Source organism: Coenobita brevimanus, chromosome 110 (genome assembly GCF_032717465.1).
Source record: "Coenobita brevimanus isolate Jiangsu-jjx chromosome 110, ASM3271746v2, whole genome shotgun sequence".
NCBI lineage: Eukaryota > Metazoa > Arthropoda > Malacostraca > Decapoda > Coenobitidae > Coenobita > Coenobita brevimanus.
The window spans coordinates 48687948-48705447 of record NC_137063.1 but is presented as its reverse complement, the minus strand read 5'-3'; the positions used below and the strand labels follow the sequence as shown (position 1 = coordinate 48705447).

The 17500-nt window shown below is 43.8% G+C and overlaps 1 protein-coding gene and 1 non-coding gene across 2 annotated transcripts in view; both read left to right on the top strand.

Annotated features, from left to right (window-relative positions):
• Nucleotides 1-17500, top strand: part of LOC145417581 (glycine receptor subunit beta-type 4-like) — a 311160-nt gene that overhangs the window by 24141 nt on the left and 269519 nt on the right. The gene's annotated exons all lie outside the window — the stretch shown is intronic.
• On the top strand, nucleotides 5751-5869 carry LOC145417612 (5S ribosomal RNA). Its single transcript, XR_013900517.1, has one exon. It is a non-coding gene; the product is annotated as a 5S ribosomal RNA (ribosomal RNA).

The window sequence follows — 17500 nt, the reverse complement described above, 5'->3', positions numbered from 1 at the left end:
ACCCCTTATTCTTGACTTCCATATTATTTCCCTCGAGACTCATAGTATTCTGTTCTTATACATATTTTACCTCTATGAAAATTCTCTCTCTCTCTCTCTCTCTCCTCTCTCTCTCTCTCTCTCCTCTCCACCAAAAGCATCTCCTCCCATCCGCATCTTCCTCTCTCATTCCCCATCATCTCTCCCATATATCCTGGTTCATCTCCTTCTCATTTCCTTCTCCTCCTCCTTTCCACTCTCCCTTCTCCTTCATCTTCCTTAATGTCTTCAACATTTCCTCTAACTCTTCCTTCCTTACTTCCTTCTCTACGCCTTCCCATCTTCACCATCACCCCATGCCATTCCTTTCCTCCTAATCCCCTCTCTCTCTCTCTCTCTCTCTCTCTCTCTCTCTCTCCTTCGCCGTCTACTCCTCCTCCCCTTCACCCCCCACCCTCTCAATCATTCTGCTTCCCTCAAAATCACCCTCATTTCTCCCCATCTCTCTCCCTATTTCCCCAACATCCATCTGCGCCCCATTCGATCTCTCACTCCCCCCCTCTCTCTCTCTTTACTTACCTATCTATCTATCTATCTATCTATTTAACTATCTACCTATCTCTCCTTCCTATTTTCCCATTTAACTTGCTACCCCATCTTCTTCCCCAACTTCCCCTCTCGTTCCCTTCTTCGTCTCTCCATCTTCTCCTTCAACACTCCAACTTTCTCTCCCGTCTTCTTCCTCCCCATCGCTCCTTCTTCTCCCACGTCTTCCTCCTTCCATCTTCTCCAACATCCCATCCCAATCAACCTCCCTCTCCCCCACTTTCTCATCTCCCCCTCCCCTCCCCTAAACCCCTCCCATCTCAATCATCCCACTTTCCTCTAGTTAATCTTGCCCTCTTCCTATCTACCTGTCCCCCCTTCATCTTCCTCTTCCCCCTCCTTAATCCCCCCATAACTCACCTGTATCCCCTCACTACCTTTGTTATCTTACCTTCTCCCCTCTTTTTTCCCCTCTCCCCATCCCCGCTATCTCCCCTCATCTCATTTCGCCTCCTCTCGTTTTTCTCCTCTCCTCCCCTCAATCTCTCTCTCATCTCTCCCCCTCTCTTCCTTTTTCTCCTACCTTTCCTCCATCATCTAACTTCTCTCTCTCTCTCTCTCTCGCTCTCTCTCTCTCTCTCCATTTTCTCTCGCGCCTCCCACTAAATCTCTCCCATTTCGTCTCTTTATTTCCTCCCGTCTTTATCTTCCTTCCTTTTCATTTATCCTCCCTCCCTCCCTCTTCCCATACCCCCACCAATACTCTAAATTCCATGCACCTCCCTCATCTCCATCTTCTTCCTCACCATCCCTTGTTTTCATTTCCTCTTTATCTCCCTTACCAACATCACCTCCTCCGTCCTCCCTTGTCATTTCCTTCAACCAGTAAATCCACCATTCATCCCTCCTACCTTCCTCATCTCCCCTCCTTGTTTTCAACTCCCTCTTTGCCACAATGTCACCAGCGGTTTTCTTCTTCCTCTCCACCTCATCCTCCCTCCTCTTTCTTTCTCTCCTTCTTCCTTACTTCCCTACTCTCCCCCCTCCCTTCCCCCTTCCCCCCATCTTCCTGTAACAATATATTCCCCCATCAAGGCCAGGTGCACAGGAGGCTAATGATGGCTCACCTTGCGCAAATTTTATGTTAAGCAAATCTTGTTCTGAATTTATTTTTCATAGGAGGGACTATGTATTAGATTTTTTTAAATCCCTTCCCTACGAAAGGTCTCCCCCAAATTAAATAAAACACCTGGAGATACTCAGAATAAATCAATAAATAAAAGAAGCCACTGGATTTCAAGAATGCCTCGCGTTTCAATAACGCTGATTCATGATGACTCAGCATTTTTCAGGCACAGCTCTTAAGAGATGGGAAATTCTACTGAAACATATTCCCTTAACTATAGTACTCATCTTCGAAGAGTCCTCTCTCTCTCTCTCTCTCTCTCTCTGCAAAAACCTTACGATTCTGTTCACTCGGCAGTTATCCTGAGTCAAAGGGGTAACACAGACAATCCCCCTTTTTAAATTAGGCACGTATTCCAAACCATCACAACTCTCTATATAAAATCTGTGCTCTGAACTGGGGGTTCCACCAGGTCAATTTTCAGGTAGTCACCGAATTTCAACAGGTAATCTTTCTCTAATTTATTGTGGGTTTAAAATCTTCACCCCAGGGACATCTTTTTCGCTATATTCTTGCTACCTACAGACGAGGTATTTATTTTTTATTTATTTATTTATTTACTTATTTTACGATTCAGGAGAGCAGTCTAGCAATGAAGAAGTCAATAATTCTTCTGTTTTTTTATAGTTTAACTGAATGAAATCATTTAATGGAAAGAATAAAAAAAAAAATCCCTTGCTGAACGAGTAAACAGCAAAAACGAATGTAATAATAATAATAATAATAATAATAATATGTTGTTGTTGTTGTTGTAGGTGGGGGCGCTCACCATCCACTCACTCGATGTAGTGCTGCTCTCGGGTGTCTGCCCTTTCCTCTCCATCCTTCTTTCCTACCATCCTCTTCTGCCTTTCCTTCCTTCATTCTTTCCTTGTCCTTCTGCCTACAGGTGACTTTACGCTCCCTCTTCTGTCTTTCTTTCCTTCATTCTTTCCACTTCCTTCAGCCTGTGGGTGACTCTACACTGAGTGACATGCCAAATGGTTTCCTGTGCACCAGGAAACCATTTACTACGCTGGGTGGTAACCATATAACCAAATTTTGGCGCCTGGTGGTTTAGTGGGTAATTACTGCGCTCCAATCGGATTGAGCCAAGGGATGGTTAGGGTTGATTGCTCATGTAATGCCACTCAGGGATGAGTGAGGCTGGTCATTCTCATCTTAAATGTTGGTACCAACTGCCTAGCCCCGGGCTCCTACGCTCCTCATGGGGCAATTTAGGACTGGATGATGGATGGATAATATTAATCATAATAATAATCATAATAATCCTAATAATGATAATAATAACAATAATTATAATAACTAATAATGATGATGATGATGATGATGATGATAATAAACAATGAATCAATGGGAAAAAAATCATTACAAGTCCAAATATACGACCACAAATTACGCAGAATAAAAAAAAGCGCACAAATAAACCCGACTTACTGTACAACGCAGCGACTGTACAACACCAGACATTACACGTTACAGTACTACAAAGACCTGCTGCAAAGGACGAGGCATCATGAACAACGGGGTACACATTGCACTGCTCAACACGCCTCTTGCACGCGATAAATACGACGCAACGGACTGACACGGAGGGAACTTTTTTGCAACGAACTCGCGATGCCTAAAAAATCCCCTTCATCATTAATCACTGACGCCGCCACCACCACCACCACCACCACAATTTAGGTCTCGAGGTAGGCGTTCCACCACCACACCACACCACATCAAACCACACCACACCACCACTACCATCACTTGTCATATCAGCACCACCACCACCACTACCATCACTTGTCATATCAGCACCATCACCACCACCACCACAGTTTAGGAGTCGAGGCAAGCGTGTCACCACACCATCACCACACTACTGTCACCCTTATACCAGCATCACCACCACCACATCACATCACTACCATCACTGGCCATACCAGCATCACCACCACCACATTACACCATTACTATCATTGTCATAGTATCACCACCACCATATCACCACTTCTACTACACCATCACCATACTACCGACACGACACACCACACCACACTACCTCACTGCCCCACTACGCTCCCCACACAACACCACCACATCACACATCACACTACGTCCCCACCCCACCCGACCACTACCCCCCTCCCCCGACAACACCACCACCACATCACCGCCACACCACACCACACATCACACCACACTAGCACCTGCCGTGATGGATGAACGGTGCCGGACATGCTGTGGAAGTTTACTATTTTCCGGCCCTACTTTTAACATCCTTTCGTTTTCAGGCAACGCTTAGTCCTTTCCGTAAGAGGATTTTTCACGCAGCACTTCATGACTAGCATCACATCCTCAGATAATTTTTCATGTTTCTATTTCTTTTGTTTATTTATTTTGACAGAGAGAGAGAGAGAGAGAGAGAGAGAGAGAGAGAGAGAGAGAGAGAGGAATCTATTTGGGGTGCATCATGACCATAAAAAATAACTGCATATTGGATCATTTTTAGTGATCGCCACTTTTAAGATAATTATTGAATATTTGCCTGAAAATTTTGGACTCACTAAGAAACTATATCACTTTCTTTGTCCTTAAATTTTCACCCTCCTCTCCTCGAGTTCCTCTGTTGGGTAATATTCCTAAACTGTTACATATTTCTTTAATTAATGGAGGGCATCTGTAATGTGGTGTATGGAGTTCGTTTCAATTAGAGAGAGAGAGAGAGAGAGAGAGAGAGAGGGAGAGAGTATATTTCCATGCATCAAAGACATTTCCCACTGCTATGATGCTTCAGGGAGGAAAGTGATGCACATGCCCGAAGTGAGTGAAGCAGACGCATAACAATAATACAAGATTTTTTTTTGTCTGGCTGTATAGCGTTTAGGTCGAGTAAATGAAGGAGAGTAAGCGAACTTTTGTCCTTCATCGTGTATTATAAAGACTATTACGAAACATTTTAAACCTACAGCCGCAAGAGGAAGCCAGCATCCTCGTTCCGTTCTGCAAACACAAGCTTGGCCGCCTAAATAAAAGGATGAATAGGTAACCACTTGGAACATACCTTGAACATATAATTCTGGTCCCGTATGACAAAGGTAATGATAGGTTTGGTGACACGTAACACACGGCCTATTCACGGCACACTGTCCAACATATTAGACAAAAACAGGACGAACTGAAGCTAGTAAATCACGTCAAGCGCCCATGCTGAAACACTCTGTGACCCTTTACTGTTCTGAATAGCATTAGAGAAAATCCTGGCATATATTCAATATGGACGGTAGATATTAGTGTCGAAGTGGTGATGCGTGAAGGTGCATGTATGTAGGAGGACTGCTGGGCCTAAAGGAACAGGCTTTTATGTCTACACCCAGAGGTGGAAAAAATATAAACTACGCAAATGAAACCTAACGAAGCAGTATCCGAACCCTTTATGAATACTATGGATAATGAACTAAAAATCAGGCCCCATGTTAAACCATGTCTAACGAAGGATTACACAAACCCATCGCCAGTCATTTAGCAACCTCTAACAGACCTTAACAACCTTCCATCACACGAGGCATACGGACCCTAACGAAGCAGCATCGGAACCCATTTTCGGAACACCCGGGGTCCACTGAGAACGCGTGGGGCCATCTGGACAGCCGGACGCGGAGATTAATGCGGGAATATGAGAAGGGCTGGGAGGGGAGATTGATGGTGGATGCAGCCCTGGCCCCCTAATGATTGCCCCGACCATTACACGCGTTACTGGGATGGTGGGGGCTCTAGACATGGGGGCAGGGTTAATGGGGGGGTAGAGGAATGATAATGTTGATGGTGTGGGGCTGCAGGTGTGGGGGCTGCGGTAGTTGGGGGCTGAGGAATGATGATGATGATGATAATGATGATGATGATATTGATGATGATGATGATGATGATGGTAATGGCAGCTATAGCCCCATGTTTAACTGCCTGTGAACCCAGTGGACTGCTGACTGATTTTGCCTGCTGTGCTCTACCATTCCCCTTTCGAAGGAGAGGACGGGAGGTGAGAGACATTTATATAAGCCATACCACGTTGAGTACACCGCTTCCCGTCCGATCAGCGAAGTTAAGCAACGTTGGGTCTGGTTAGTACTTGGATGGGTGACCGCCTGGGAACACCCGATGCTGTTGGCATCCCTACGTGTCAAGTGGGGTTGGTGGAGGATTAGTGCCCCTCCCTGTAAAACAATTAACTCTAAGCCATTGGCCACCCCGTCTGGGATACATGGCGTCTGGCAATGAATGAATGAATATGAGGTAGCTCCACCGCCCCGCCATGTCGGTGCCACCACTTGAAGGCCTCCCTCTCCAGCACGTAGGGGATTGAGGTGATAAGTCAGGAAGCTGGGTAATGGGTTGGTTGGAACAGGGAAGGAAGATTAAGTATGGGGTGGTGTAGGGAGAGGTAAGGGAGGGTGAGGGTGGTGAGGGAGACGGGGCAAGACACAGATGGTAAATGCAGCTTTCCACACAAATGTTTGGCCTATCCATTTACACGTCTTATTGGGCAAGGGTGTGGGTGTGGGTGTAAGGGTGGTGAAGATGTGGGTGCAAAGGGTGGTGAAGGTGTGGGTGCAAAGGGTGGCGAGGGTGTGGGTGTGGGTACAGGGGGTGGCGAATTAGTAAGGGAGACTTTGAAAGAAAAACAAGACGTAGAACTCATGCCTTTCAACCACACGAGGACCATGATAATCAGTTTCTGCTCTGTCACAATCTCTAGAATCCATGCAACCATCTAATCTACAACCAGGTTCCTAATTATAGTCAGGTGAAGAGGAACACAACCGAAACCAACTTTATCAAAAGGCCTGATGGGGGAAGAAAGAAGTGGCGTTGAGGGGACGAAGGGGGCGGTGACAGAGGGGAAATGGTGAGGGTGAGGGGAAGGGAGAAGGAAGGGAGATGGATGGGTGGGGTGATGAGGGTAAGATACGTTCCCCTCACCCTCTCTGAAATGTCTCTCACCATCCAACGTATTCTCCTTTCCCCCTCTTTCCCACCTCTATACTCTCCTTTCCCCTTTCTTTCCCTCTTCTATACTCTCATTTTCCCCTCTTTCCCACCTCGATGCTCTCATTTTCCCCTCTTTTCCAAACACTCCAACACTCTGTTCCCATTCTCCCTCTTAGTCTCCATACCCACTCCTCACTCCCACCCTCAACCTTCATTCTATTCCCACTACCACACATCCCTACACCCTTTTCCAACCAGCATCTATCCCAAAAATACTCTCAATTATTCTATCCACTTTCTTCATCTTTCCACTCCATCCCTTCTATACTCTACACACAAGCCTCACACCCTATCCTCATCCCTCACCCTATTCCCATTACCTCACATCCCTACCCCCTATTCTAGCCAGCACCTATCCTAAAACCTGTTAATTTCTCTATTCATTTTCCCCCTTCCCACTCCATTCCCACCACACCCAAGGCTCACCCCTCTCACCCTTCTCCCACTTCCCACTCCCTCATACTCTATCCCCTCATCTCCCACTCAGTTCCCACCCCCTTACATCCCCCCACAACCTATTCCTAACTCCACCAATCCTTAAATTGGCCTCCCACTAGAGTTACCCCCCCACCCTCGCGGCCCTAATGATAAAGTAATGCTAATGCTGAGATAAGAGATAAGGTGTCGAGAGGCTGAGTGGAGGACCCGACCAGAGAAGGGGAGGGGATGTGTGTGTGTGTGTGTGTGTGTGTGTGTGTGTGTGTGTGTGTGTGTGTGTGTGTGTGTGTGTGTGTGTGTGTGTGTGTGTGTGTGTGTGTGTGTGTGTGTGTGTGTGTGTGTGTGTGTGTGTGTGTTGCCAATGTCTAAGTGTCTGTCTGATCGGAGGGATGACCTGACTAATAACCAAGGAGATCCACTTCTGCCTTAGAAGCCTCGTCGAATTTCATACAACCATCACTGTTTTGAGATTAATCCAGATCCGTCCAATGATCACAATCTGACTAGAGCAGGATGGAGAGAGAGAGAGAGAGAGAGAGAGAGAGAGAGAGAGAGAGAGAGAGAGAGAGAGACGTGTAAACCCTCATCTCTTGCTCTAGTACCCTTCCTTCCTACCTAATTTCTGTAACTTTTCTCACTCCCATCACCTGTTATGCTTCCTATCACTACAAAACAACGACTCTCTCTCTCTCTCTCTCTCTCTATCTATCTATCTATCTATCTAGAAGCCCTTGGGATAATGTCCATCATTTTCATCATCATCATCATCATCATTTTCTCGCAACAATCATCTATTTCTGCCTCCCAACCACTTTCACCACCACCACAAACAACCACCCTCCCTCATAGCCTGTTTTCCGAAGAGAGAGAGAGAGAGAGAGAATTAGCACTAACTAGGATACGCAATCAGGTTAGAATCTAATCACAACAACTACTGCCTACCTGGGGGTTTCCCTCCCCCTAGATTGAGGAAGGAGGGAGGGAGGGAGGAGGAAGAGGAAAGGAGAGATTGAAACTGGATATAGGGAGGAAAGGAGGGAGGAACAAGAGAGAGAGAGAGAGAGAGAGAGAGAGAGAGAGAGAGAGAGAGGATGGATGCTGAGAGAGGAAGGAAGAGGATGGATGCTGAGGGAGGAAGGAAGAAAATGAATGAGAGAGGGAGAATGGAAGAGAAATGATGGAGACAGAGGGGGGGGGGACTAAAGAGAGAAAAAAAGGTTCAGAGGGAGGGAGGAGGAGAATGGATAGATGGAGGGAGGGAAGGGAAGAGGAAGGAAGAAAACAGAGGAAGGAAGAGAACAAATGAAGGGAGGGAGGGGAGGAGGAGGAGGCTGGAGGGAGAATGAGAATGGAAGTAGAGAGGGAGAAAAGAAGACGAGAAATAGAGCGAAAGGGAAGGAGAGAGGAAGAAGAAAATGAACCGATGGAGGAAGGAAGGTTGGGGGTAACTGAATGAAGAGAGGGATAGATTGAGAAGGGGGAGACTGAAAGGAGAGGGAGATATGGAGAGACAGAAATACGATGGAGGGAAGGAGGGGAGAGAAGTATGAGTGGGGCGGGAATATTGGAGAGAGGGCAGGAGGGAAGGATGAGAGGATGAACAGAGATGAGATAAAGTTAGGAACACAGAAGTGAAGGAGAGAAGGAATATGGGAGGAAGGACGGGAAGGAAGGAAGGAATTCTGGAGGGAGAGGAGGAATATTGGAAGGAGGGAGGAAAGGAGGGAGAAGGGAAGATAGGAGAGATTATTAGTAAATTAGTAAGGGATGGTGAAGAGGGAGGTAAGTGTGTGTGTGTGTGTGTGTGTGTGTGTGTGTGTGTGTGTGTGTGTGTGTGTGTGTGTGTGTGTGTGTGTGTGTGTGTGTGTGTGTGTGTGTGTGTGTGAGAGAGAGAGAGAGAAACTAGGGAAGACGAGGAGGAGGGGGAGGTATGACGAAGGAGGAAGAAATAAAGAAGAAAGAGAAGGAAAAACAATGAAGTGAACAGGTAAACAGGTAGACAGGCAGGTAAGATGCAGATTGCCGGCCTCTCCTGAAGACGCTACCCTAATGAAGGAGTTAGACTTGCAGATGCCCTTCTCCCACGCCCTCACTTCAAAAGACCGAGCCAGTGTTACGCCTCCAAACTCTGCCATTACTGAACTTCCAAACCCTTTCATTAATCCTCTTCACTCTTAATTCTTTTACTCTAACTTGGTCTAAAATTGTCGTCTAATCTTATTTTCACTCTAACTTGGCCTAACATTACCCTTTACTTTTTTCTTCACTCTAACTTGGCCTAAAATCACCCTCTACTCTTTTTTTCCCCCCTCTAACTTGCCCTAAAATTGCCATCTTTCCAACCTAGCTAGCAAGAAAATAACACTCAATTTAATATCTTTACTCTTCTTACTCTAACCTGGCCTAAAATTATTCTCTACGTTTTAAAACTCTAACTTGCCCTAAAATTGCCATCACTACATCCTGAACGCTAAGGGATAGAATAACACTCGAATATGATGCTAGTCACGAAGAAGAGCCTTGAGGATGTACGTAATGTAGCAGGATTGTCTTATTCTGCCACTGAGCTACGTGAAATAAGCTAAAGAAAGACGAAAACCTATGCCAAGTTAACCTGAACAAACTGCAGATGAAACGAAGGCATTATTTGTGTATCGTTCAGGATTCAGACAATAAGGTAATGAAAAAATCGCAAAATGGGAAGTGTTAGGTACCCAAACGCCGCCATTACAAAATTCCTATATGTGTGTGTGTGTGTGTGTGTGTGTGTGTGTGTGTGTGTGTGTGTGTGTGTGTGTGTGTGTGTGTGTGTGTGTGTGTGTGTTTTACTGACTGAAAATACGAAACCGTGAGTTCCTTGGCCTCTTCATACCGAGGACATCAGATCAATATTGTTCCAGTTTAAATGCGAATTTTCGAAACGTGGGGGAGACTGAAGGGAAGGGAAGGGAAGGGAAGGGAAGAGAAGAGAAGAGAAGAGAAGAGAAGAGAAGAGTAGAGAGGAGAAGAGAAGACATGGTAAGAGATGGAATGAAGGAAAGAAGAAAGGAGACGAAAGGAAAGATGGAAGAAAGGAAGGAAGGAAGCAGAGATGGAAGGAAGGAATACAGAAAGTGGTTAATGTTTTTGTAATTAAGAAAGCTTTCAAAAATACTGATCCAATGTAATCACAGAAGTATATGCTCCTTTTACTCTCACTTGGCCTAAAATTGCCACATCTCCATCTTAACTGCTTAGATGTAACGAGAGATTAACACTGTGATCCGGCGCTAGTCACGAAGAAGTGAGACGGGAAAGGATGTACAGCCATAGTATATACTGTCTTATTCTGCCACTGAGCTATGTGAAGCTACCAAAAAGGGACGAAAATCTGGGCCAAGATGACACTATAGAAATAAAAAATACACTAACTTGAAGACTTTGAAACTTTACAGACCCCTCCTTCTTAGAATCCTTAGAATCAACCTGGCCCAGCTCCGTCACTTAGTAGCTGTCTTCTAGGGGATAAAGTTGGCTGAGAGAGTGCTTAAGACGGATGGAGGGGGACGACTTCCTTACCTGACCGGAACAAAAACGGAGGCAGTCTGACAGTTGAGTAAATAATTAATCCAAGTTAGGAGGGAGGGAGGGAGGCGAGTGGCATGGTTGGAGTACTAAGGAAGGGAGAAGGAAGGAAGGAAAGAGGGGAGAATTGTTTTCTGAGTTGGGTGAGGGAGGAGGAATGGGCAGAAGGAATAGGGAACAGTCGGTGTGCTGAGACTTAAAAAAGGAAGGACGCAGGGAAGAAAGGGAGAAAGAAGTAGGGATAACGGGAAGTAAGGGTTAAAGACAAGAAAAGCATTAAAAAAAAAAAAAGACAAAAAACGAAAGAAGGGATGAAGCAGCACTGAGCAGACCGAAACATAGTGGCAAAAGCATCGTTCACAAGAAAGAGAATTGTGAAACACCCAAGTATTTAGTCACGCATCTAGGACGATCATTAGTGGAATATTGATCAGGTGAACCATAAATATTCGTTCAGGTATCTTAGACAATATCGTCCCTTCCGTCCGAGTACGTATTTTCTTCATCTTTCTACTATTAGACGATTTTATTTCCCTTGAAGGAGAGTGATAATAAAAGAAGAAATTACTGAAGGCTTTATCTGATCCCTCCAGCTCGAAAGTGTCAAAAAACATTAAATCGTCGAGAGAGAGAGAGAGAGAGAGAGAGAGAGAGAGAGAGAGAGAGAGAGAGAAGGGACGGAAGGAGAGGACTGCAAGATGAAAGAGGGAAGAAGGAAGAAAGGAGGTGGGAAGGAGAGAAAGGAGGAGAGTGAAGAAGACGATAGAATAAGAGATGAAGGAGAGAAGAGCAGAAGCTGGAGGACAGAGAAGGGTAAAGAAGAGAGGAGAAAGAGGAAGGGAAACAGAGTGGAGGGATACAGAGAGATGAAGAAGATCAGAGAAGAACGTAAGACAGAGAAGAGAAGAGAGAAATTGGAAAGAAGGGAAGATGGGAAGAAGAGGAGTGAAGAAGGATGAGAGGAAGAGGAGAAGAGAAAGATAAGAACAAGCGGAAAGAAGATGAAGAAGACAGGAGGAGGGGTGGAGAAGAGAAGAAGTGAGGAAGAGAAGTGAAAAGGGTGAACATGAAAGGGAGAGTAAGAAGAGGAAGAGGAGAGACAATGAGGAAATAAGGAAGAGAGATGAAAAGAGGAATAAGAAAGAAGGGAAAACAAGGAAGAGTGATGGAGAGGAAGAGTAAAGGAGGAGGAGGAAGAGGCAGGGAGCGGAAGAGGTGAGAAGAAGGAGAGAAGAGGAGAGGACGGGTGAAAGTGAGAAGCCATGTTGCCCTTTCCTCTTGGTAACTTCTTGATTAGACTCCTACACAACCTACTCTCACTCCTTCCTTCATTCATTCATTCTCTTACTCCTTCATTCATTCATTCATTCTCTTACTCCTTCATTCATTCATTCCATCCCTTCCTTCTCCTTTCCTTCATTCATTCACTCATTCATGCTTTCAACTTTACTTCCTTTCTTATTTTCCTCTCCTCCTTCCTTCACTCATTCAGTCATTCATTCGTTTCCTTCTTCCTTCCTCCATCATTCCTTCCTTCTTTATTTTCCTCTTTCTGCTTCCTAAATTCCTTCAATAATTATTTCTCTTCCTCCATGCTTCCCTCTCTCTCTCTCTCCCCTCCCCCCTTCCTTCCATCCTTCCTTCCCTCTCTCTTCCTTTCCTTCATCTCTAAACTAACTCATCCGGAGATAACAAAAATAATCTAAAATACAGGACATTTATAAAGTTAAAAACATTAATAACGATGCATTATTTTTCGTAGTTTCTGATGCTTGTGTCTTAAATATTGCTTAAGGAGGTCACTTTGGGGTCAATCTGGGTCACTGTGTGTGTGTGTGTGTGTGTGTGTGTGTGTGTGTGTGTGTGTGTGTGTGTGTGTTATAATGACTGATTGAAGGAGGGACTGGTTATCTCTCTCTCTCTCTCTCTCTCTCTCTCTCTCTCTCTCTCTCTCTCTCTCTCTCTCTCACTTATTACTGCGTTTCTCATCTGTCACTGTTATTACGTCGCCTGGTTCTATGGCTACTGTTATTGTTTGTTTATTATTATTATTATTATTATTATTACTATAGTTATTTCACTACTACTACTACCACCATCACCACCACTACATCCACCACCACGACTACTACTACTAATATTGCTACCACCACCACCATCACTACCATCAACCACCACCACTACCACCACCACCACTACCACCACCACCACTACTACTACTACTACTTCTACTACTACTACTACTACTACTACTACAGTCTCTCTAATTTTACTGGAGTCATCAGCATTTTTCCCAATTCCATTTTTCCCCAAGCAACTTCCTCTTTGCACCTTTTTTTCCGTCCGTAATGCCTTCATATTGCAAGTAATAGTGTCGCACCTGCCAATATCCGGCCTGTGATGGTTGATAAAGTGAATGAAGGAGAAGGAAAGGAAGGAGAAGAAGGAAGGAGGGAAGGAAGGAAATTTTAAGAAGTGGTGGAGGTGGGATGGAGGTGAGGGGATTTGAGAAGTAAGTTGTTGGGACAGATTGAAAGAAAAATGGAAAGGATGAAATAAGGAAAGGAAGGAAGGATGGAAGGAAGGAAGGAAGAACGAGAGGAAAGAAGGGAGAATGTGAGGGAGGGAGAAAGTTAAGAATGAAAAAGGGTGGAATAACGGAAGGAGGCGGGAAGGGAGGAAAGAAAGAGGGAACGAGGGAGAAGGGAGGAAGGAAAGAGGAAATGAGGGAGAGAAGGAAGGGAGGAAGGAAAGAGGAAATGAGGGAGAGAAGGAAGGGTGGAAGGAAGGAGGAAGGAATGCAATTATTTGGTGGGGATAGAAGGAGGGAGACAAATTATGGAATTAGGAATAAATGGATGAATTGATTGGCGAGGGAGAGGAAGTAAGGAAGGAAAGAAGGAAAGAATTGGAGGACAGGATGCTTAAAAATACAAGGAAGAAAAGAGGAGGGCAAGGAAGAAGGGGAGGAAGGAAGGCAAGGACCTGAATGGGAGGAGGAGGAGAAGGAAGAAGGGATAGAGGAAGTAAAAATATGAAGGAAGTGAAGGAAAGTATGAAGGACGGAAGGAAGGAGAGATGGAAGAGAAGATTAATGGTTTGAGAGTTGATGAATGAATGAGAGAGAGAGAGAGAGAGAGAGAGAGAGAGAGAGAGACAGACAGACAGACAGACAGACAGACAGACAAACAGACAGACAGACAGACAGAGAGGAAGGCGACTATGATAACAATATCGATAGAGATGATGATGATAAAAATAATAGTAATAATAATAATAATAATAATAATAACACCGGCTCTAATCACCCGCCCATTCAATTACTCAGCATTGTGTCTCAGTCTTTTATTAACTGACAGGCTATTGTTTTAGGCCGGACGAGAGAGAGAGAGAGAGAGAGAGAGAGAGAGAGAGAGAGAGACTATCTTTTATCTGAGAGATTAATTGCCGCTCTTACAAGAATGCTATTAAACGTCTTGAGAAAATGGCTATGTCTTCTTTATATTGCTTTCTCTCTCTCTCTCTCTCTCTCTCTCTCTCACACACACACACACACACACACACACACATACACACACACACACACCTTTTAAATTGGTCAGCCTCAAGATCGGCTTACCTGTAAAAAAAAAACTTAATTAGGAAAAATCAAAATAATGAGCAGGTATACATTATTTTTGGCTATTATTTCAGTTCAAAGACCAGAGAGTGAAGAAAAAAGAGAGTGAAAGGGAGCAAGCGTGATAAAGTGAGCGAGGTAATAGAGAGAGTAAGATGGGTTGAGTGAGCGAGAGGACAGGGTAAATGAGGCTGAGGAGGTTAATGAGACAGGGTAATGGGCAGTGAGAGAGAGTAAGTGAGAGAAAAAATTAAGTGAGTGAGAGAGGGTGATGAAAAGTGAGTGAGTAAGCGAGAAAAAATTGAGTGAGTGAGAGAGGGTGATGGGGAGTGAGTGAGTGACAAAAAATTAAGTGACTGAGAGAGGGTGATGAAGAGTGAGTGAGTGAGTGAGAGAAAATTGAGTGAGTGAGTGAGTGAGTGAGAGAAAACTGAGTGAGTGAGAGAAGGTGACGGAAAAAAGGGGCAAGTGACCTAGTGAGATGGATTATGAGTAACAAGATGCTGATGATTATAGACACATACATACATACATACATACAAGCAGACATACACTGATACACAGATGATGAGTGTGTGTGTGTGTGTGTGTGTGTGTGTGTGTGTGTGTGTGTGTGTGTGTGTGTGTGAGAGAGAGAGAGAGAGAGAGAGAGAGAGAGAGAGAGAGAGAGAGAGAGAGAGAGAGAGAGAGAGAATGGATCAAAAGAAAAATGTGTTTCTGAAAGACAGTATATAAATCGAAGCTAATACCAGGCAGTCAAAAGCCAATCCCATGGAGGAGGAAAAAAAAGTAAGCCAGTGAGAGAGAGAGAGTGAGAAAGTGAGAGAGACTGACACCCAGGAAATAGAGCTCCTCACCCACTCACGTATAACTCACCTGGCGCTCTCTCTCTCTCTCTCTCTCTCTCTCTCTCTCTCTCTCTCTCCGCCAAGCCCGTCCCAATTTCCTTCGTGATATTTATGGCGAAAAGTGTCCATTCTTTTCGTTCAAGACCTAAAGGTAGTGTTTTGAGGGGATTGTGTGTGTGTGTGTGTGTGTGTGTGTGTGTGTGTGTGTGTGTGTGTGTGTGTGTGTTTACTTTTCTTCTATTTCTTTTCCATCTCTCTCTCTCTCTCTCTCTCTCTCTCTCTCTCTCTCTCTCTCTCTCTCTCTCTCACCCTCACGTCTCCTCCTCATTCATCCACATCGACACCTCCTCCTATTGCATGTCCATCCTCTCTCTCTCCCTCCATCTCCCTCCATCAATAACCATCCACTCTCCCTCTCTCCATCTCCCCCCATCAATAACCTCCCCCTCCATCAATCTCCCGCCCTGGACACTGCTTCGGTAATTTCAAGACCGCCAATACCCAATAAAAGAATCAGGAGGCCTTGTCGTTTTCTCTTTCTTACAAGGAGGTGTTAAGATGGATTTAAGACGCAGGTGGAGGAGGAGGACTTGGAGTGGCAGGATAGCAGGGATTTTTCAAAGGAAGAGGCCTGCACGCTTTTTCTTTTCTTACAAGGAGGTGTTGAGATGGATTTAAGACGAACGTGAAGGAGGGTGACTTGGACTGGTATTTTACCGAGACATTTCTTGTATGTTGAACTATGAATAAAATTTTTTGTTACTATTGAAGAAAAATCAGAGTACAACTGAAATTAGAGAGAGAGAGAGAGAGAGAGAGAGAGAGAGAGAGAGAGAGAGAGAGAGAGAGACAAAGACAGACAGATAGACAGACAGACAGACAGACAGAAAGACAGAGACAGACAGACGGACAGAACTTTTGAAAATTAGTCCTAACTCAAGAAAGACAAAATTAGCTTTTTTATATTATTAGAAAGAATAAGAAAACATGACATATTTTTAGTCCAACCTTAAAAAAAAAAAATCATACGCTTCTAAAACTCCATCTTACATTACAAAAAAAAGATACAAAATCGCAAGGCTTTCAAAATTTTCTCTAGCTTAATGGAGAATAAATGAAGGGGAAAAAAAGGTGTCCAATTGATAACACAGCGAACCCAAACATCAAACGAGAATCTTAATTACAGTCACATTCACTAACTTGATCCTATATATATATATGTATTTAAGGATTTTGTGGTCTTAAACACTTAAATCCCATGTAATATAATCTGTAATTTAATTCCTATCTTCATGGCATTTTTGTAATGAAGTTAAGAGAAAGGTTGCCAAATTAATACGATACAGCTTTAGTTATATTTTATTAATGCAAGGAAGAAGGAACCAAAGGCCTGGAGTCCGCAAGATTGTTCCCTCCAAGAAAAAAAAAAATTAACAGTCAAATTCAAGATCCGTAAAATCTATTTCTAATACAATAAATAAAATCGTCTTAAAATACCACGAAAAAATTTAGCTAAGAAGTCATCGGGCTGAAGGGCTTATCTTCCTCGCAACTTTTTCCACAGTATTTTCACAGCCTAAACCCCTCCACACACACACACACACACACACACACACACACACACACACACACACACACACATGCTACCGCTAGATCCAGGAAGAGTGAACTGGACAAAAAACAAAAAAAAATAAAGAAAAGAAATATAAAGCCACTCAATAAAAACTCTTCTCCCACGACAGACCATCCTCTCTCTCTCTCTCTCTCTCTCTCTCTCTCTCTTATTCTGGTGTTAATAGTAATAATAATAATAATAATAATAAATAAATAATAATAATAATAATCAGTAGAAGTAGTAGTAGTAGTAGTAGTGTAATAATAATAATAATAATAATAACAACCATTAAATCTAGCCACCTGTTCCCATTAGGCAAACCTGTATGATTTATTTACCACCTGAAGTTTTAATTAATCGTCAATTTAATGGAAATATAATGGGCAACGCTGCTAACAAATTAATAACTACCTGTCAGTCAAAATCTATCTATCTACCTGTCTACTTACAAATCTATTTATCTACCCAGCAAACTATCCCTCTATTAATAAATCTTTCTATCTACCTGTAACTTCCTCTATGTATCTATCTATCTATCTATCTTCATGTCTATTTACAAATCTACTGTATTTATGTGCCGGGCAAAATATCCATCTATTTATACGTCCTTCTATCTATCTATAATTTCCACCATGTATTTATGTATCTATCTATCTACCAAACTATCT